Below are 22,354 nucleotides of genomic sequence, written 5' to 3'. Positions count from 1 at the left end.
ACTGAAATCCATAGAGACGACATCAACGGCTCATCCTTCGTCGACCGTTTTTGTCACCTCCTCAAAAAATTCTACCAGATTCGTAAGGCAAGACTTCCCCTTTATAAAGCCATGCTGCGTATCCTTAATCAGATCGCAACGCTGTAAGTGCTCATACATCCTATCCCTAAGAATCCTCTCCATCAACTTGCCTACCACTGACGTCAAACTCACCGGCCTATAGTTACCCGGGTTATCCCTCCTACCCTTTTTAAACAACGGTACCACGTTCGCTATCCTCCAGTCCTCTGGGACCTCACCTGTGTCCAAATAAGAGACAAAGATTTGCATGAGAGGCTCAGCAATCTCATCTCTCACCTCCCTAAGCAGCCTAGGATAAATGCCATCAGGCCCCGGAGATTTATCAGTTTTAATGCTACCTAAAAGGCCTAACACTTCTTCCCTCATAATCGATAGATCCTTCAATTGGTCTACAGCTCCCTCGATGACCGTACCAGACATCAAGCCCCTCTCCTTTGTGAATACCATCGCAAAGTATTCATTCAGGATCTCCCCCATTCCCTCTGACTCTAAGCACAATTCCCCTCGTCTATCCCTGAGAGGACCGATTTTTCCCCTAGCCACCCTTTTGCTCCTAACATAGGAGTAAAACTCCTTTGGATTTTCCTTAATCCTACCTGCCAAAGCCATTCCATGCCCTCTTTTTGCCCTCCTAACTCCCCTTTTGAGTTCCCTCCTACTCTCTCTGTACTTCTCCAATGCTTTCTCCATTCCCAGTTGCTTAGACCTGACATAAGCCTCTCGTTTCTTCCTAACCAGGTCTTCTATATCTCTAGTAATCCATGGGTCTCTAATCCTACCTTTCCCATCCTTCCTCCTAACCGGCACATGCCTTTCCTGCACACGTTTCAGTTTTCCCTTGAAAGACTCCCACATGCCTAACGTGGACTTGCCCTCCAACAGCCTATCCCAGTCTGTATCCCTAAGATCCTGCCTAATCCGACTGTATCTAGCCTTCCCCCAATTTAGCACCCTCCCCTTAGGACAGCTCTCGTCTTTTTCCATTCGTATCCTAAAGTAGACAGAGTTGTGGTCACTATTAGCCACATGTTCACCTACTGCAACCTCAACCACCTGACCCAGCTCATTGCCCAGAACTAAATCCAGTATAGCTCCCTCTGTAGTCGGGCTATCTACACACTGCTCCAAAGATCCTTCCAATACACATCTTACGAATTCCTCCCCGTCCGAATCCCCAGCTCTAGGCACCTTCCAATCCACCCCAGGGAGATTAAAATCTCTCACTACAACAACCCTGTTCTTCCTACACTTATCCAAAATGTCTCTACATATACCCTCTTCCACTGCCCGCAGGCTGTCGGGTGGCCTGTAGTACACCCCTAGCATAGTAATGGCTCCCTTCCTATTCCTCAACTCCACCCACAGAGACTCAATTCCTAACCCCTCTACATTATCCTCCCTCTGCACCGCTGTGATCTGCTCCCTAACTAAGAGCGCCACTCCCCCTCCTCTTTTCGACCCTCCCCTGTCACGCCTAAAACACTTATACCCAGGAATATTTAGCTGCCAGTCCTGCCCTTCCTTTAACCACGTCTCTGTCACTGCCACCACATCTAAATTCCTCACGAACGTTGAGGCCTTAAGTTCATCCGCTTTACCCATCACACTCCTCGCATTAAAACAGATGCACTGAAGACCCTCAGGCCCACTCGGATCCTCCTTCTCCTGGGAGATTTTCCTCTCATCTAGACTTACCCTGTCACCCAACTCACTCCCACTCCCAGTGCCTACTGAGCTATCTGTCTCCTCCCCACCCCCCCCCTCCATAACCCAGGGAGGCCTGTAAAAATCAGGATGGAACACAAGGCTTGTCCCAAGGGCCCCTGGGAACAAATCGACTTTACCGGTCCTCTTCTGCAGTCACGCGGGAGAACCTACTGCTTGGGAATAATTGACCAATTCACCAGATGGGTAGAGGCATTCCTGACAAAAAACTGCTCTGCCACTACTGTGGCAAGAATATTAGCTGAGGAAGTTACCCCAAAGTGGGGAGTACCTTTGTAAATAGACTCCAATCAGGGCACACACTTTACGGGGAAAGTAGTAAAAACCATATGTCAACTGATGGGATAATACAGAAATTTCACATACCCTACCACCCACAAAGCTCAGCAATGGTAGAACATATGATTAGGACACCTAAGACCTCCCCGGCAAAGGCCATGCAGGAATCAGGGAAGAGGTGGACAGAGGTGTTACCCACCATTTCATGAAACTCAGAGCCACTACGAATCGAACCACTGGGCTGACACCACATGACTGGGAGGGCTACGCAACTGCCCAAGTCCATCATTACCAAGGGGGCCAATGTAGGCCCATTGAGGGACAGGATTAGGCGGTATGTTTTAGAATTAAATGCCCAACTAAAGGATATGCAAAAAACAGTCCAGGACAAGCAAATAGACAAACAAAATGAACTAGAACAAGCCCCTGAGGTATCCCCGGCAGGCAGTAAAGTTATGGTAAAAACATTACCCGGAAAACCTGAGTTTGCCCCCAAATGGAATGGTCCCTACGAGGTAATCATCAGTGGAGACACCTGTGCCTGAAAAGCAGGGCCGTCTGGAAACATTGGACTCAGTTGAAAGAATAACAGGTGCCAATTGGAAAAGTATGTGATGTGCTCAACTCACAGATATGTGAGACAGCTGACCTCCAGCTGAACGGGTACGCAGGAAGTTGCACGTGGGCAAACGGGTGCATTGGAAGTTGGGCTCAGGCAAACGGGTGTGCAGGAAGTTGCGTGCGGGCAATATAGCCTTTGGTCCATTGTATAACGGCCGTACAGCTTATAGTTAAGTGATAGAATGATTCTCTTGCTGCTCCTCATGACCCTTACCCTGTCAGCCACAGAGGGAAAGTATAGATGGAATTGTGTAGACTTGGGGATAGAGCATCACAAACATCCCTGTCACGATAACTCTGTCTATTGTAACCATCCGACACATAAGATAGGCCCCTGGGAGGTAACCCGTAGGGACCGTTGCTCAGGATCCCTTAACCGTACCACGTTGCCAACCCTGGCAAGGTGAGTGGGAACTTCCATGCAATGTAACCTGGTGCAGCTGGAGTTTTCAGTGCTTCATTGAAGAACCGGGGAGGGGGGTGGTGGTGCCCAGAAAAGGCAGAGGATTCAGAAGGATGAGTATCTCAGCAAGAGACTTGGCTGACCCAAGTGGTAATTGCACCTGTCCTCTAGAAACATCTTTGTGTATACCTAACCTGTATGCATCACAACCAAATCTGAGCAAGGGCTGGGCCTGCTCACACATCCCCACGTGCGGAGGCAGGGGAGAAAATCCTTTATTCCCCATCCCTTTAAATGAGAACACCCTACCCCACTTTGTTCTCGTAAACAGCCAGAAAGGATCTATATGCATCACAAAGAGTGGTGCTAAATCAATGGGCTGGAGTAATTGTATCCAGACTCTGAATATTGCCACACCTACCACATCCAACCAACTAATACTCCTCACAAACTGCTTAGGAAAGTCAATTAATGCCACCAGGCCATGGTCAGTACAACATCCTATTGCATATAATGGAACAAACCTTGTGGAAATAAGGCCTATCCATGGCTCCCCCAGAATTGGTTTGGATCATGCTTCCTAGTATACGTGGTACCCTACCTTCACCATTACACTGACTTACGGGACCACCCCAAGATACACCTGCTCAGGGCTGAGCGAACCATTAGTGAGACAGAACAGTTCTTCATGATAGCCACGGTATGGGATGGCAAAGGCAACACAATAACTTATATGCATGGCCGCGACTTTAGAGAGAATCACAAATGAGACTAGAGATGGGTTCGAGGAGGTGAGCACAGCCATCTCCGAGGTATCAGCAGAGGTCGTAGCTATTCGGACTGTTGTGTTACAGAACTGACTGGCACTCGATTATGTGCTAGCTTCCCAACGAGGGACACGCGCTATAGTTGGCTCTGAATGCTGTATGTAGATTCCAGATGCTTTGGAGAATATTAATCGCTTGACAGATCATATTAAACACGTAGCAAAAACAATACAGGATAAGGGGAATCAACATCACAATTATAACCCTCCGGGTTGGCTGGGGCAATGGTTTGGGTCGTGGGGTTCATACCTGATGTATGGATTGATTGTATTAATTGTAATAGTTATTGCTTGCTGTGTTTGCATGACAATATTGACCACCTGTTGTAAAACAGTAACAGCCCGGGTTACTGGGCACAAGTGTACAGGCAGGGGGGGTAGACCTCCTGACAAAGGAGATGGGTCCATATGCTGGTAATGTTTAGTTCTAAATTGGTCATGAGGCCATGCTTTGGTATGGTCCTGACCAAAAGGGGGGAATGAAGAAGGGAACAGGTTAATGAGCTTTGTAATACTTCAAGATTTGAGCAAAGCATTGCAAGACTTGTTTTTGCACCCCTGTAACCTTGTATGCCAGTTGACGTGTTCGTGCGAGCTTGTAACCTTGTATGTTGGCTAAACAAACCGTAAGTGTTGAGATGCGATAATGGCTAATCACACTAGAGGAACAGAAAGGAAACAGTCATGGCCTTGGACAGCTACAATTACAACGGAATACGCAAAGGACAAAACCACTGAGGCGGCAATAACCACATGATGGATGACGAACCATGACAGACATCCTGGAGAACTGCGGACGTGACTTGGGGCGGGAACTGGGATGTGTAAAGACCTACTCTTGTGTTCGGGGAGAAGTCTGGTGAACCGCTTTAGGAACCGAGCTTCTCCCAAAAGCTTTTGTAATAAATCTGCTGTACTTTGACTCACAACTAGGCTCAGAGGTATTATTTACCGACAACAGTGACGTAATAGTGGCATACAAGATGATCGGAGGATTAGATAGGATGGACAGTGACAGTCTTTTTCCTTGGATGGTAATGGCTAGCACGAGGGAGCATAGCTTTAAATTGAAGGGTGATAGATGTAAGACAGACGTCAGAGGTAGGTTCTTTACTCAGAGAGTAGTAAGGGCATGGAATGCCCTGCCTGCAACAGTACTGGACCTGCCAACATTAAGAGCATTTAAATGATCATTGGATAAACATATGGATGATATTGGAATAATATAGGTTAGATGGGCTTTAGATTGGTTTTCACAGGTCAGTGCAACATTGAGGGCCAAAGGGCTTGTACTGCACTGTAGTGTTCTATGTTCTATGTTCTACCACTAAAGATGCACTTATCCCATTTTCCTGAATTGTCCCATATCCTTAAATGTTAAGATCATTCAAGTGCTCATCCAAATATTTTTTCAAGGTTATAAGGTTTCCAGCCTCCAATATCTCCCTAGGAATGAATTCCAGGCTCCCACCACCCTGTGAGTGAATTTTCTTTTTCTCAAATCCCCTCTGAATCTCCTGACCTTTACTCTAAAATAATGCCCTCTCGAGACTGATGCCTCAGCCAATGGGAACAGCTGCTCCCTAATCACCCTATCCATACCCCTCATAATCTTATATGCCTCAATCATGTCCCCCTCTCAGCCTTCTCTGCTCCAAAGAAAACAGCTCAAGCCTATCTAGTCTCTCCTTATAGCTCAATCCCAGGCAATATCCTGGTGAATCTTCTCTGTACCCCCTCCAGTGCAATCACATCCCCCTGTAGTGAGTTACGAGAACTGCACACAGTACACCAGCTATGGCCTAATCAATGCTCTGTACAACTCCAACATTACCTTCTTGCTCTTATATTCTATGCCTTAAGTGATAAGTGGACTGGCAAGTGCCTCATATGCTGGCTTTAAGGACCTGTGAATAAGTACCCCAAGATCCATCTATTTCTCTGAGTTTCTCAGTGTCCTGCCATTCATTAAATACTGTCTCATCTTGTTTCTTCTTCCAAAATACATCACCTCAAATTTATCAGGTTCAATACCACCTGTAACTTCTCTGCCCATCTGATCAACCCATCTATATCTTCCTGTAAGTCATGACCATCTTCTTCACTGTTAACCATCCTACCCATCAAAATGCCAACATTAAGGGCATTTAAATGGTCATTGGATAAACATATGGATGATATTGGAATAGTGTATGTCATATGGGTTTTAAGTTGGTTTCACAGGTTGGCGCAACATCGAGGGCTGAAGGGCCTGTACTGTGCTGTTATGTTCTATGAAAACTTGCTTAGCATTCCCCCCACATTATCATCTATATAATTTCTGTATATAATAAACAATAAGGGTCCCAGTATTAATCCTTGTGGTACACCACTGGATACTGACCACCAGTCACTCAAACAATCTTCTATCATTCCCTTTGTGTCCTATTACTAAGTCAGTTTCTAATCCATCTCACCAAGTTTCCCTGAATTCCATGTGCTTTAACCTTCTCAATTAATTTCCCATGTGGGACTTTGTCAAAAGCTTTGCTGAAATCCATGTCAACTGAACTTCTCTCATCCACACACTTGAACACATTTTTGAAAATTCTAGCAAATTTGTTAGGCCTGACCTCCCGCTGGCAAAGACATGCTGATTATCCCAAATTAACCCATGCCTTTCCAAATGGAGATTAATTCTCTCCAGAATTTTCTCCAATAGTTTCCCCACCACGGACGTGAGACTCACCAGTCTGTAATTTCCTGATTCATCTCTACAACCTTTGTTGAAAAGTGGAACCAAGTTAGCCATCCTCCAATGCTCTGGCACTTCCCCATGGCCAGAGGAATTGAAAATTTGTGTCACAGCCCCTGAAATTTCCTGATTCGCCTTCCACAGCAGCTTGGGATGCAATTCATCTGGGCCTGGCAATTTGTTAATGTTTGAGCCTGTGAGCGCCTTCAATAGCTCCCCATTTCCTCTGTCAAACTGTGCAAGTTCCTCACAATCCCTTTTCCTGAATTCTGTACCTATATTCTTCTTTTCCTCAGTGAAGACCAACGAGAAGTATTTAACACCCTTTAATTGAAGTCCTACAGCTTCACAGACAGGTTGACCCCTTTATCCCTGATGACCCTACTCTTTCCCTGGTTAACCTCTAACCTTTACTGTATTTATAAAATATTTGAGGATTCTTCCTAATCCTGTTTGCAAGTCCTTTTTCATGCTCAGTCTTTGTTCATCTAATTGCTTTCCTAAGCTGGAGGAGGGGGTGGGGATGGTGCCTAGTGGTATTATCACTCATCTAGTAATCCAGAAACTCAGCTAATGTTCTGGAGACCTGAGTTTGAATCCCGCCATGATAGACGGTGGAATTTAAATGATGAAAGTACTGGAATTACGAATCTATTGATGATCTGAAGCCATTGTCGACTGTCGGATAAACCTATCGGGTACGCTAATGTCTTTTAGGGAAGGAAATCTGTCATCCTTACCTGGTCTGGCCTACAGGTGACTCCAGAGCCACAGCGATGTGGTTGACTCTCAACTGCCTTCCAAGAGCAACTAGGGATGGGCAATAAATGCTGGCCAGTCAGCGACGCACACAATCAACAAATGAATAAATTGCATTTTCTATATTCCTCTAGGGCACAGCTGAATTGCTCCTTTGGCCTTACTAAAGCCTTTTTCTTCTTCCTTATCCAGCCCTCAATTGCCCAAGATGTCCAGGGTTCCTTGAACTTATTTCTCTATATTTCCCCTTAAAGGGAAATGCGATGTGCAGGTTTGGTAGATTGGCCATGCTAAATTGCCCCTTAGTGTCCCAAGGTGTGTAGATTAAGGGGATTAATGAGGTAAATATGTGGAGTTACAGGGGTGGGGCAGAGGGGTGGGCCTGGGTAAGATGCTATGTCGAGAAGTCAGTGCAGATTTGATGGGCTGAATTGCCTCCTGCACTGCAGGGATTCTATGATTGATTCTACGTTGGACCTGTACTCTTCCCCAGCTCCCTTTTTTAATGCCCCCCTTGCTGTGTGGAGCTGTTCCCAGTCAACTTTGGCCAGATCTTGCCTTATTTTAATAAAATCTGCCTTCCCTCAATCTAAAGCTATCTTTTGCAGGCCATCTTTCTCCTTGTTCATAATAAGTTCGAACCTAATACATGGTAGTACGTCACCATCTGCCAGTTTCAAGGGGAACCTTTGAGAATCATACATAGCACATAGATTCCCACTGTCACTGGCACTAGGATTTCTTGACATAGGTTGATGCAGTGTTAATGTGCACTGTACCTCCCTGTCTTTAACATGACTGTCTTGGCTATTTAAAAATCATGCGGCATTCTAGTTGTTGGGTTGATATTAAGCATCAGGTAAGCTTTGCATTTTGCTTTAATGACAGATGAGTGGGTGTCAAAGCAGTCTTTGTTGTGTGTTCCATTTTTACCAAGTAAAGCCTAAATTTAATAGAAGCTTTTGGAAGTGAATTTGATAAATCTTTGAAGGATAAAAAATTTGCAGAGATTTGGAGAATGAGCGAGGGAGTGGGACTGACTGGATTGCTCTTTGAATGACTCAATAGGGTGAATATGTGCTGTATTATTCTAGAACTGACATGAAATAGGGGAAGGGATTAGCTGTTTGAATCAGTCTGGCTGTGAGCAAGTGAATGTATATCATAACTGATTGAAATGTGAAGACATTGCAATATCATCTGAATTACAGTAAAGTAACAATGCTTTTAAATGACTAAATAATTTAATAACTATTAGTATGACTTTGAAACATTAATCTGAGAGAGAGTAAAACATGAGGCAGGATTGCCTACTGTTCATATGTAAATGTACACTGGATTCTGCCAAAATTAAAACAAAAGGAAATGGATGGTCTCATCTTGTGAGCAGTCTAGGTTTGTGAGCCAGAAATCAAGCACCTGGAAAATCATTCAGTCAGTTTGAGAAGAAAGAAAGACCTTTACCAACCACGTAACTCTTTCCAGCTAAGGATTTTCCCATACAGTAACCCAGACTACATTTCAATACTTTGCTGAATTTACTGTTTCTGTTCTATTCTTTTTGGCTTCGATGTGCGAATGTTAACTCTTGTAATCCCCGCCTGGGAATTACTTGGAAGGTTTTCACTTTCTAATGTTTAACACAACAATGTTCCCTGCTTCTCCATTTTGGTTGCCTTTTGTTTCTAAGTGAATAGATTAGACAATGGGTGGGACTTTTCCATCCCGCTGTGCTACTTGACCAGCATAGCGGAGCAGGAAATATGAGTGGAAACCAAAAAATGTGAAATGTGCCTGACATTGGGCCATCCATGATCCTCCCAGGCCATTTTTTCCAGCTTGACCTGCATCTACAATGAAGCCACCTGGTTCATCGTTGAGTGGTGCAGCGGGCTCCTGAAGATGTCTTCTGCTGCTTGGACCACTGTGAAGATGTTCTCCAGTACGGCCCCAAGGGTCTCCCGCATCACTGTGGTCTGCTGTGCACTCCACAACCTGGTGCACAGCGGGGAGACTTCCTGGAGGAAGAGGAGGAGGAGGAAGAGCAGGAGGGTGGAGGGCAGGCATCACTGGTGAGGATCTGGTGGGGCAGGGCAATAAGGAAGGCCCTCATCACAGCCAGGTTCACATACCGGCCGTCGTGCAGTCCAGCAGCTGCTACCCACACCTGACCGCCACACCCCGGGAGCCATTACCCCTACCCCATCCAGCACCACCTCCAGCATTCCCAAGGACTGGCATCAGTAAATCATGGAGCTCTACTCCTAGATACCATTTTCCTGGCATGACTGCCTGTGAGTCCATCATGCCAAGGGTAAGTTTTTCACTCAGAGGGTGGTGAGTGAGTGGTGGTAGAGGCAAACTCGTTGGGGTCTTTGAAGAGACTTCTGGATGAGTAATTGATTTAATGGGATTGAGGGTTATAGATCGGCCTGGTAGGTAGGGATATGATCGGCACAACTTGTGGGCCAAAGGGTCTGTTTGTGCTGTAGTGTTCTATGTTCTATGTTCTATTACAGCTTATTTAGAGCTCTCCCTTTGATTTGATTTGATTTATTATTGTCACTATACAGACAAAAGGAGAGGGTGCAGAATGTAGTTTTACAGTCATAACTAGAGTTCTAGAAAGATCTATTTAATCCGAGGTAGATCCATTCAAACGTCTGATGGTAGCAAAGAAGAAACTGTTCTTGAGTCGGTATGCAGCAGTGCTTCCTGTGTCCTCCTTCCTAGATTCCTGTCCATATCAGAGTTGAGGGAATATCTTCCTTTGCTGAGGGCTGGCAAAAGGGTGAGAGTGATTTAGCACTGCCATTCTCACATTCCACTGGGCTGAGGTGTGGATGAGGGTAGTGGTTCCCCCAAGCTCGGTGGCAGGAACAGACAGGGTGGAGGCTCTGTGGGTGCACAAAGTGAAACTTATTGCCAGACATTCAAAATAAAATGGTGACCTACCTACACCCATGTTTACGAAGTGCTTACTGTTTCTTAACCTTCTTGACCCTCCCAATACATCTAAGTGTAATCCCCAGATCGATGCTGACTGCTGATTTCCATACCCTTTAGGCTGAGATCTCCTTGGTGGGCATCGACTGAGGGGCTGGAACCTTGAGAACCCAGGGCTGCTTAGAGTGTCTTGAAGTGCTCTGCTTTCATAAGAACATAAGAAATAGGAGCAGGAGTAGGCCATCTAGCCCTTCGAGCCTGCCCCACCATTCAATAAGATCATGGCTGATCTGTCGTGGCTCAGTTCCACATTCCTGCCCTCTCCCCATAACCCTTAATCCCCTCTCTTATCAAAAACCCATCAACCCGCGTCTTTAATAATCCACATCTTTAATAATAGTTTCTAATGTTTTCCCAAAGGTAGGCCTTAATCAGACTGACCTGTAACTTCCCACTTTCCAATACATGTAGGAATTATACAGTAAATGGTACAACCTTTGGAGTATTGACAGGCAGAGAGATCTGGGCGTACATGTCCACCGATCACTGAAAGTGGCAATGCAGCTGGATAAGGTAGTCAAGAAAGCATACGCATGTTTGCCTTCAGCAGTCAGGGCATTGAGCAGAAGAATTGGCGGGTCATGCGACAGTGTACAAAACCTTAGTTAGGCCTCATTTAGAATACTGTGTACAATTCTGGTTGCTACACTACCAGAGGATGTAGATGCTTAGAAGAGGGTACAGAAGAGATTTACCAGGAAATTGCCTAGTCTGGAAGGGTATTAGCTATGAGGCGAGGTTAGATAAACTCAGTTTGTTCTCACTGGAATGACAGAGGTTGAGGGGTGACCTGATAGGGGTCTGCAAGATTATGGCATGGATAGAGTGGATAGTCAGATGCTCTTTCCTAGGGTAAAAAAGCCACGTACTAGGGGACATAGGTTTAAGGTGCATGGGGAAAAGTATAGAGGAGATGTGTGAAACAAGGCTTTTACACAGAGGATGGTGAATGTCTAGAATGCGCTGCCTGGGGAAGTAGTGGGAGCAGGTACGATTGCAGCATTTAAGGGGAACTAGACGAATACCTGATTAGAATGGGAATGGAAGGATACGGACTCCCTAAGTGCATACGGTTTTAGTTTAGGCAGGCATCATGATCAGCGCAGGCTTGGATGTCTTAACGGCCTGTTCCTGCGCTGTACTTTTCTTTGTTCTTCCTGTTTTCTCCCTTTTTTGCACCAACTAATCACATTCACTATTTCTAATCTGATGAAACCTTTTCTGAATCTAGGAAATTTTGGAATTTGCTGTTTCTTACCCCTTCCCAAATTTATATCTTGATATATAGTTCTTCTCTACTTTGTACTTGGGGTGGCACGGTGGCAGAATGGCTAGCACTGCTGCCTCACAGCCAGGAGCAGATGCCCCAAACCCTGGCATTGGGCAGGCAACACAGCTTTCTAGGCAAGCTGACCTTTTCATCTATGCAATTGTAGAAGCAAAGTAATTTCTCAGGCTGGCCACCATTTCCTTTGAGACCATCGCCATTATTAGTTATCTTTTTACTAAGATAACTGTAGCTTTTCTAAATGTCGAAATATTACTTTTCATATTCCTTTCTAGCAGCTATTGCTATTTGCTTTGTCAAGTTTTGTTGCCTGTTATATTGTTTGCATTTTTAAATTTGTTTGTGGGATTTGAACTCACCAGCAAGACCAGCATTCAATGCCATTGCTAATTGTCCCTGAGAAGGTGGTGGTATATGATAATGAAGGAGCAGCGACATACTTCCAAGTCAGGATTGTATGTGACTTAGAGTGCCGTTCCAACGCATCTGTTGTCCTTGTCCTTTTAGGTGGTAGATGTCACAAGTTTGGAAGGTGTTGTTGAAGAGTTAGTCGGCAAATTGCTGCAGTGCATCTTGCAGTTACCATTGGCAGAGGAAGAAAATGTTTAAGATGATGGATGCACGTAGGTTGCTTTGTCCCAGATGGTAATTAACTTCTTGAGTGTGGTTGGAGCTGCCCCCATCCAGGCAAGTGGAGAGTATTCCATCACACTCCTGACTTGTGCCTTTTAGATGGTGGGCAAGCTTTGGGGAATCAGAAGGTGAGTAACTTGTCGCAGAATTACTAGCTGCTGACCTGCTCCCATAGCCACAGCATTTATATGACAGCAATAAAGTTTCTGGTCAATATTAATCCTCACAATGTTGATATGGGGTTTTCAAAATGGGAATGCCATTGAATGTCAAGGGGAGTTGGTTAAATCCTCTCTTGTTGGATATGGTCATTGCCTGGCACTTGTGTGATGCAAATGTCACTTGTCATTTATCAGCCTAGGTTTGAACTGTCCACGCGTTGCTGCTTATGCATCTGGACTGCTTCATTTCTGAGAAGCCACAAATTGCACTGTTAGAAACAGTTTAGAGAAGATTCACTCAAATGATTCCTGGGATGAGGGGGTTATCCCATGAAGAAAGGCTGGACAGATTGGGCCAGGGATCTGTTCTAGGATCCTTGCTGTTCATCATTTTCATAAATGACCTGAATGAGGAAGTGGAGGGATGGGTTAGTAAGTTTGCCGATGACATGAAGGTTGGTGGTGTTATGGATAATCTGGAGGGATGTCAGAAGTTGCAGCAAGACATAAATATGATGCAAGACTGGGCGGAGAAGTGGCAGATGGACTTCAACGCAGATAAATGTGTAGTGGTCCATTTTGGCAAGTCCAGTGGGATGAAGGAGTACAATATCAAGAGCAGGAGTCTTAGCAGCGTTGAGGAGCAGAAGGATCTTGGGGTCCAAGTCCACAGGACTCTTAAATCGGCCTCGCAGGTGGAGGATGTAGTCAAGAAGGCGTATGGTGCACTGGCCTTCATTAATCGAGGGATTGAGTTTAGGAGCCGGGAGATAATGCTGCACCTTTATAAGACCCTTGTCAGACACCACTTGGAGTACTGTGAGCAGTTCTGGTCATCTCACTACAAGAAGGATATGGAAGCTATTGAGAGGGTGCAGAGGAGATTTACAAGGATGTTGCCTGGATTGGGAGGCATGCCTTATGAGGATAGGTTGAGGGAGCTAGGTCTCTTCTCCCTGGAGAGACGAAGGTTGAGAGACGACCTGATAGAGGTTTATAAGATGTTGAGAGGTATAGATAATGTGGATTCTCGGAGGCTATTTCCCAGGGCTGAAATGGTCACTACGAGAGGACACAGGGGTTTAAGGTGCTGGGGAGCAGGTACAGAGGAGATGTCAGGGGTAAGTTTTTCACGCAGAGGGTGGTGAGTGAGTGGAATAGGCTGCCGTTGGTGGTGGTATAGGCGAACTCGCTGGGATCTTTTAACAGACTTCTAGATGATTACATGGGATTTAATGGGATTGAGGGTATAGATAGGCCTGGTAGGTATGGATATGATCGGCGCAACTTGTGGGCCGAAGGGCCTGTTTGTGCTGTAGTGTTCCATATTCTTTCTATGTTCTATATCCATTGGAGTTAAAAAGAATGAGAATATATATTCTTATTGAATATATATATTCCTAAGGGGATTTGAGGTGAATGCTGAGAGGATGTGCTTCCTATTGTGAGAGAGACCAGAACCTGGGGAGTAATCTTACCAGTTCACCATGCCCAGTTTGAAATGGGAGCTTTGTATGGGTACTGAAAGAGCGGGGCCACCTCCTCCCCAAAACATTGGGGCCTCCCGGTGTCCCTCTGCCTGAACTCCCACATCCACCACCACCCCCGCCCCCACACACCCCCACCGGCAATCAGGACTGCCTTTATGGTCCACCCCTGCACAAACTGCCCATCAGATTCTCCCCCTCCCTTCCATATAGCCCCCTGACATGGCCCCCACTCAGCCCCACCACCTTGGCACTATCCAACTGGAACACTGGTGGTACCCAACTGGCACTGCCGGGCACTGCCAGGGTACCAGATGGGCCCCACCAAGTGGGCACTGTCTATTCGTGCCCCCAACTCCTGCAGGGGCTTCTGAGCTGCCCCCCACCTCTGCCCCCTCCCTCCCCCACAGCATGAATATCACACTGGGTCTCTCCTTGTGGACAGCAATAGTGATTCTCGTTATTATTGTGGCATGCCCAAAGGCTGGTGAAATCCAAATGCTGGCGTTTGATTAGGCTATGTATATTTAAATGCTACTTTACATGCTCTAATCGGACTCATGGCCTTTCTGGGTGTGATTTGGTTTAAGCCATCAAGAAAGGGCCAGGAGACTTGCAAATGTTTGGCACTGGGTGTGAAACAGAATTTTAGGCCTGCAAGCTATTCATTGGGACCAGTGCGATCTACTAACGGCGTGGCGAGATTGGAGAACTGCCCTCGTGATCTATACTCCATTTTCCAGCTGAGTTCTCCCCTCAGCATCAAACACTTCAAAGCCCCATTTATCCTTTATGCTTAGCCTTGGTCCCAGTTTGCTTCAGGTGGGGTCTATCACACACAATTCCTTCCTGTACCTGCACTGGTGCCAGTGTCCATAAAATGGAACCCTCCATTCCTACTCCACTCCTTTAGCCACATCCCTAATCTTCTTACCCGTTTGCCAATTTGTATGTGATTCAGGAAATAATCCAGAGATTACAATCCTTTAGCTCCTAGCTAGTCTCCTGTACTTGCCCAAACAGGACATCAGGAAACAGTTCATTCCCCTCTTTGTTACATTTCATCACATACAAATTGGTCACTGTATTTAACTATCTGAACAAAGGCTTCATTAAATAGTTGGCTATAAAATACCCTGAAAAAGCTGTGAATGTGAGAAGTGCTTTATCAATGTAGCTTATTTCTTTATTGCTGATATATAAGTGTGAGGTGTTTCATTTTGGTAGGACAAACTTGAATGCTGATTACAGGGTCAACTGCAGGGTTCTGAGGAATGTAGAGGAACAGAGAGATCTTGGGGTTCATATCCACAGATCTCTGAAGGTTGCCACTCAAGTGGATAGAGCCATGAAGAAGGCTTATAGTGTCTTAGTGTTTATTAACAGGGGGTTTGAGTTTAAGAGCCATGGGGTTATGCTGCAACTATACCGGACCTTGGTGAGACCACATTTGGAATATTGTGTGCAGTTCTGGTCACCTCACTATAAGAAGGACATGGAAGCATTGGAGAGAGTGCAGAGGAGATTTACCAGGATGCTGCCTGGTTTAGAGGGTAGGTCTTACAAGGAAAGGTTGAGGGAGCTGGGGCTTTTCTCTTTAGAGTGGAGGAGGATGAGAGGCGACTTAATAGAGGTTTATAAGATGATGAGGGGGATAGATAGAGTGGATGTGCAGAGACTATTTCCTCGAGTGGACGTAGATGTTACTCGGGGGCATAACTATAAGGTTCATGGTGGGAGATACAGGAGGGATGTCTGAGGTAGCTTCTTTACTCAGAGAGTGGTTGGGGTGTGGAATACACTGCCTGCTGTGATAGTGGAGTCGGACACTTTAGGAACTTTCAAGCGGTTATTGGATAGGCACATGGAGCACAGCAGAATGATAGGGAATGGGATAGCTTGATCTTGAGTTTGGACATAGCTCGGCATAACATCGAGGGCTGAATGGCCTGTACCATGCTGTACTGTTCTATGTTCTATATGCTGATAATTTTGGATGAATTGAAGCATGAATCATGAGCACGAATGGCACAGCCAACCCAATTTCTTTCAAATCTGAGTCATTCATTTCCTATTTTATCATGTGTGACTTCATGTTGCACACTAATGCAGAAGCAAACAATCAGGATGGATTTGGTAAAGTCCAGTGAGTGTCCACGTGGCTCGTCATGTTATAGGGTGTTTCCAATCATGTCAGCCTTACTGGTCATGATTGAACTCACTCATTTATGCTCGAAGGTCTTGGCTTACATTTATTCATACTGATCAATAATGCAATTGACACAAGTTTCAAGTTTGAATAATAAGAGTATGTTTATTGCATATGGTGAATCTAAATATGGCACAATGAATGCTCAATATTCTTACGTGGCTAATAACAAATCAGATTACTTCCCCTTGGATTTCACTGGACTAGACCCCTCTGGGTTCCCTTACAGATGTTAAACCCCCAAAATTACCCAAGGTTTGGTTGGGCGATGCAAGGTCCAATGCTGAGTCCAATGGCATTGGACTCAGCATTCTGCAGGTTACAGATGAAACGTTCACCCAATCGTGACTTCTCTGGTCAAAGTTCTTGGGGTTGCACCCATTTCTTGGAGTATGTGACCTCCTTTGGTCCTAGTTGTAGAAGAAGAGAGAAAGATACAGATACTGCTCTGATATATCACCTTGTTGGGCTGTATTCCTTCCTTTCATTTGATGCCCTGGTTTGACCCCCCTCCTTTTAGATGCTGCCCCAATTATACCCCATCCTGCCTGAGCAAAAACAAAACCATTCATTTTATTGATAGACCCTCTGGAGAGAAAGCTTTGTTGGAATGTGTATTGTTTTCCTACCCCTCATTTAGCTGGTATTGCCGAACAATAGGAACTCCTGATCTTCAATATAACACAATGTGTGAACTGCCTTCCAATTGGCTCTATTTTCTCCTGGGTCATATCAGACCAGTGGATATCATTGTCTCCCTAGCCAGTTTAGAGCTGGTGATTAGGTAATCAAAATCTCTGTTGGGTGAGGTTGGTTTTGGTTTAGCATTTGAAAAGTTTTGTCCTTTCTGGTCTCGGGACCAGTATCCTCGCTTTTAAACCGGGTCCCTTTTCCCAAGATTGGATATTGCTTGGCAAAAACTTGGATTAAAAATGATGACCATTCAGTATTGTGAGTTGACTGACTAATTCTCTAATTGAAAGCACATGGAGTTTGCAGACAAATTTTTCTGTGGAAAGGATACATGACTCAAATAATGATACATATTGGAAATGTTAGTATTCCTTTGTAGGGTTCAACAGTTCATTTCATCCTTTTTTACCTTTTTTGCTATCGGTAATAAAAATACATTGACTTGCACAGTAAAAAAGAAATAGAACCAATGGCTTTGGCAACATAGATAATGGTTGGTGTGGGAAGCCAAATATTTTGTCCTATTTTTACTTCATAATTTTTATAACATTTTAGAGTCAGAGGTTCACAACATTGAAATAGGTCCTTTGGCCCAACTTGTCATCCCATTTTTCTTTTTATCCCTAAGCTAGTCCCAATTGCCCATGTTTGGCCTATAACTCTCTATATCCACCTTACCCATGTAACTATCTAAATGTTTTTTAAAAGACAAAATTGTACCCACCTCTTACACTACATCTGGCAGCTTGTTCCAGACACTCACCACTCCTTGTGTGAAAAAACTGCCCCTCTGGACCCTTTTGTATCTCTCTCCTCTCACCTTAAAGCTATGCCCTCCAGTTTTAGACTCCCCTATCTTTGGGAAAAGGTATTGACTATCTAGCTGATCTACATCCCTCATTATTTTGTAGATCTCTATATGATCATCCCAAAGCCTCCTATGCTCCAGGGAGAAAGGTCCCTGTCTATCCAGCCTTTCCTTGTAACTCAAACCAAGAAGTCCCGGTAACATCCTAGTAAATCTTTTCAGCACTTTTTCTAGTTGAATAATATCCTTTCTATAATAGAATGTGCAAAACGGTACACAGTATTCCAAGTGTAGACTTACCAATATCTTGTACAACTTCCACAAGACATCCCAACTCCTGTACTCAATGTTCTGATCAATGAAACCAAGCATGCCAAATGCCTTCTTCACCAGCCTGTCCAACTATGACTCCAATTTCAAGGAGCTATGAACCTGTACCCCTAGATCTCTTCGTTTTATGACTCTCCCTAACGCCCTCCCATGAACTGAGTAAGTCCTGTCCTGGTTCAATCAACCAAAATGCATCACCTCACATTTATCCAGATTAAACTCCATCTGCCATTTGTCAGCCCACTGGCACAATTGATCAAGATAACCTTCTTCACTGTCCACTATGCCACCAATCTTGGTGTCATCTGCAAACTTACTAACCATACCTACTAAATTCTCATCCAAATCATTAATATAAATGACAAATAACAGTGGACCCAGCATCAATCCCACAGGTCACAGGCCTCCAGTTTGAAAAACAATCCTCGACAACCATCCTCTGTCTTCCGTCATGAAGCCAATTTTGTACCCTCAATTTGGCTACCTCATCCTGGATCCTGTGAGATTTAACCTTATGCAACAACCTACCATGTGGTACCTTGTCAAAGGCCTTGCTAAAGTCCATGTAGACAACATAAACAACACTGCTCTCATCTATCTTCTTGGTTACTCCTTCAAAAAAACTCGATCAAATTTGTGAGACATGATTTTCCATTCACAAAGCCATGCTGACTGTCCCTAATCAATCCTTGCACCTTTAAATGCCTGTAGATTCTGTCTCTCAAAATACCTTCTAATAACTACCCATTGCAGATGTGAAGCTCAGCAGCCTGTAGTTCCCAGGTTTTTCTCTGCAGCCCTTTTTAAACAAAGGCACAACATTTGCCACCCTCCAATCTCCAGGCACCTCACCTATGTCTATGGATAATTCAAATATCTCTGCTAGGGACCCACAATTTCCTCCCTAGCCTCCCAAAGTGTCCTGGATAGACTTCATCAGGTCCTGGGGATTTATCTATCTTGATGCGCTTTAAGACTTCCAGCACCTCCTTCTCTATAATATGTACACTCCTCAAGACACCACTATTTATTTCCCCAAATTCCCTAAAATCCATGCTTTTCTCAACAGTGAAAATTGATGAGAAATATTCATTTAGAATCTCACCCATCTCTTGTGGATGCACACATAGATGACCTAGTTGACCCAACTCTCTCCCAAGTTACTCTTTTGGCCTTTAAGTATTTGCAGAAGCTCTTTGGGTTCTCTTTTGCCTTATCTGCCAAACCAATCTTGTATTCCCTTTTCTGCCCTCCTGATTTCTCTCTTAACTCTACTCCTACACCCTCTATATTCTTCAAGGGATCCACTTGATCCCAGCTGCCTATGCACGCCACATGCCTCTTTCTTCTTCTTGACCAGTGCTTCAAATCCCGAGTCATCCAGGGTTCCCTACTTCTACCAGTCTTGCCCTTCATTCTCAAAGGAATGTGCTTACCCTGAACCCTGGTTAACTCACTTCTGAAAGCTTCCCACTTACCAGACCTTGCTTTGCCTTCCCACAGACTGCTCTAATTAATTGTTGAAAGTTCCTGCCTGATACCATCAAAATTGGCCTTGCTCCAATTTAGAATTTTAACTTTTTTGCCAGACCTATCATCCTCCATAGCTATCTTAAAACTAATGGAATTATAGTCACTGGTCCCAAAGTGATCCCTCACTGACACTTCTCTCACCTGCCCTTCCTTATTTCCCAAGAGGAAATCAAGTTTTGCCCCCTCTCTAGTCAGGCCATCCATATATTGAATGAGAAATTCTTCCTGAATACATTCAACAAATTTCTCTCCATTCAAGCCTCCATTCAATACTATGGCTGTTCCAGTCAATGTTGGGAAAGATGAAATCCCCGACTATTACTATTTTTCTTGGAGCTATCTGTAATTTCCCCACATATTTGCTCCTCAATTTCCCGCTGACTATTTGGGGGCCTATAGTACAACCCTATCAAAGGGATTTCCTCCTTCTTATTTCTCAGTTGTAGCCATATTGACTCAGTGGGCGAACCCGCAGATACATCCCTCTCAGTACTGCTGTGATGTTTTCCTTAGTCAAAAGTGCAACTCCCCCTCCTCTCTTACCTCCTGTTCTATCTTTCCTTTAGCATCTGTACCCTGGAACAGTGAAAAGGCCAGTCCTGTCCTTCTTTTAGCCATATTTCAGTAATTGCTATAATATCCCAATCCCATATACCCATCCGTGCCCTGAGCTCATCTGCATTACCCATCGGGCCTCTTGCATTGAAATAAATGCAGTTTAACAAAGAACAAAAAAAACAAAGAACAACACAGCACGGGAAACAGGCCCTTCGGCCCAACGAGCCCGCACCGCCGTCCCATTGCCTCAGTGACCTATTCATGATTTTAGTCTACGCCTAATGTGCGAGGATCAGGGAGGTCCAATATAGGGACAACTTGTTACCCAATCAATCAGCCTAAAAGCGCATCTTTGGGATGTGGGAGGAAACCGGAGCACCCGGAGGAAACCCATGCAACCACGGGGAGAACGCACAAACTCCCATAGACACAGGCCCAAATTCATGTGTCCGCACAGCAACAGAGATAGTCTCTGAGCTGTCATGTTGCCCTCGAGATGGTCCAGTTTAAGCACACTAACGACATGAAGCAATAGGCAACTCCCGAAGCAACATCCAAGAGCAGCCCACTACAACCTGCCGCATGCATGCCCCTTGCTGGTCAACAAGGTGGACTTAAATGCCTGTGGAGACAAAAAATTCATTATTAAACAGGCAAAGACTGTAACATCCCTGAGGCAAAAACGGAATCCCAAGCCTACAATGTTTAATAAGGCCTGTTATATCCCCCTATATGTAGACCGCTCATGTGGCTGTCTAAGTGACTCTTAAACAACCCTAGCGTGCCCGCTTCCACCACCTTACTCGGCAGTGCATTCCACACCCCCACTACCCTTTGCGTGAAAAACTGCCCTCTAATATTTGTCTTATACCTAGCCCCCCTCACCCTAAGCCCGTGACCCCTCGTTCTATCCATTTCTAATAGCGGAAAAAGCTTTCCACCATTTACTCTATCTATCCCCTTCATAATCTTATAAACCTCTATTAGATCCCCCCTCAGCCGACGTCTCTCAAGGGAAAACAGCCCAAGTTCGTTCAATCTTTCCTCGTAAGACAGCCCTTCCATACCAGGCAGCATCCTGGTAAATCTCCTCTGCACTCTCTCCTGGATCTCTACATCCTTCCGGTAGTACGGCGACCAGAACTGGACGCAGTACTCCAAGTGAGGCCTAACCAACGTTCTATACAACTGCAACATCAGACTCCTACTCTTATATTCTATACCCCTTCCTATGAAGGCTAACATACCATACGCTTTCCTCATCACATTCTGCACCTGCACCGACACCTTCAGGGACTTGTGCACTTGCACCCCCAGGTCTCTCTGCGTATCTATACTCCGGATAGTTCTACCTTTTATCGTATAACTCCCCTCCACATTATTCCGGCCAAAGTGCATCACCTCGCATTTCTCCGGATTAAATTCCATTTGCCATCTATCTGCCCAATCTACCAGCCTGTCTATGTCCTGTTGCATTGCCAGGCACTGCTCCTCAGTACCCGCCAATCCAACCATCTTAGTGTCATCAGCAAATTTGCTGATCACACCACCTACCCCCTCTTCCAAGTCATTAATATATACCACAAATAGAAGAGGTCCTAGTACCGAGCCCTGCGGCACACCACTGGACTTCCCTTGTTCTCAGTCTTGCTTTTGCCTGACCTACCTAGTACTAGGATTAGTGACACTGCCTTTACTATTTCATGTGCTCTCTTTAACTTCTGTGCTGTCCTCAACCTTTTCTTCTGTCTCCCTAGTGCTTTGGATCCCACCCCCTGCCAAACTAGTTTAAGCCCTCCCAAGTAGCTGTAGCAAATCTCCCCACCAGGATATTAGTCCCCCCTCAGTTCGGGTGTAACCCGTCCTTCTTGAACAGGTCAGCCCTTCCCCAGAGGAAATCCCAATGATCCAAAAATGTAAATCCCTGCCCCCTGTACCAGCTGTCAAGCCATGCATTCATCTGCCTAATCTTCCTCTTGCTACTCTCACTAGCACGTGGCACTGGTAATAGTCCAGAAATTATTACCTTCAAGGTCCTGTAGTTTAGCCTTTTGCCTAACTCTCTATATTCACACTTCAGGACCACATCCCTTTTCCTACCCATGTTGGTGGTACCAATATGTACAATGACTTCTGGCTGCTCACCCTCTCCCTTAAGAATGCCGAGGAACCGCCCAGAGATGTCCTTGACCCTGGTACCAGACAGGCAACATACCATCC

The sequence above is a fragment of the Carcharhinus amblyrhynchos genome, unplaced genomic scaffold, assembly GCF_965287045.1.
Source record: "Carcharhinus amblyrhynchos unplaced genomic scaffold, sCarAmb.v2.hapA scaffold_50, whole genome shotgun sequence".
NCBI classification, from domain to species: domain Eukaryota; kingdom Metazoa; phylum Chordata; class Chondrichthyes; order Carcharhiniformes; family Carcharhinidae; genus Carcharhinus; species Carcharhinus amblyrhynchos.
The sequence above is the reverse complement of the archived record's forward strand: the minus strand, read 5'-3'. Positions refer to the sequence as shown.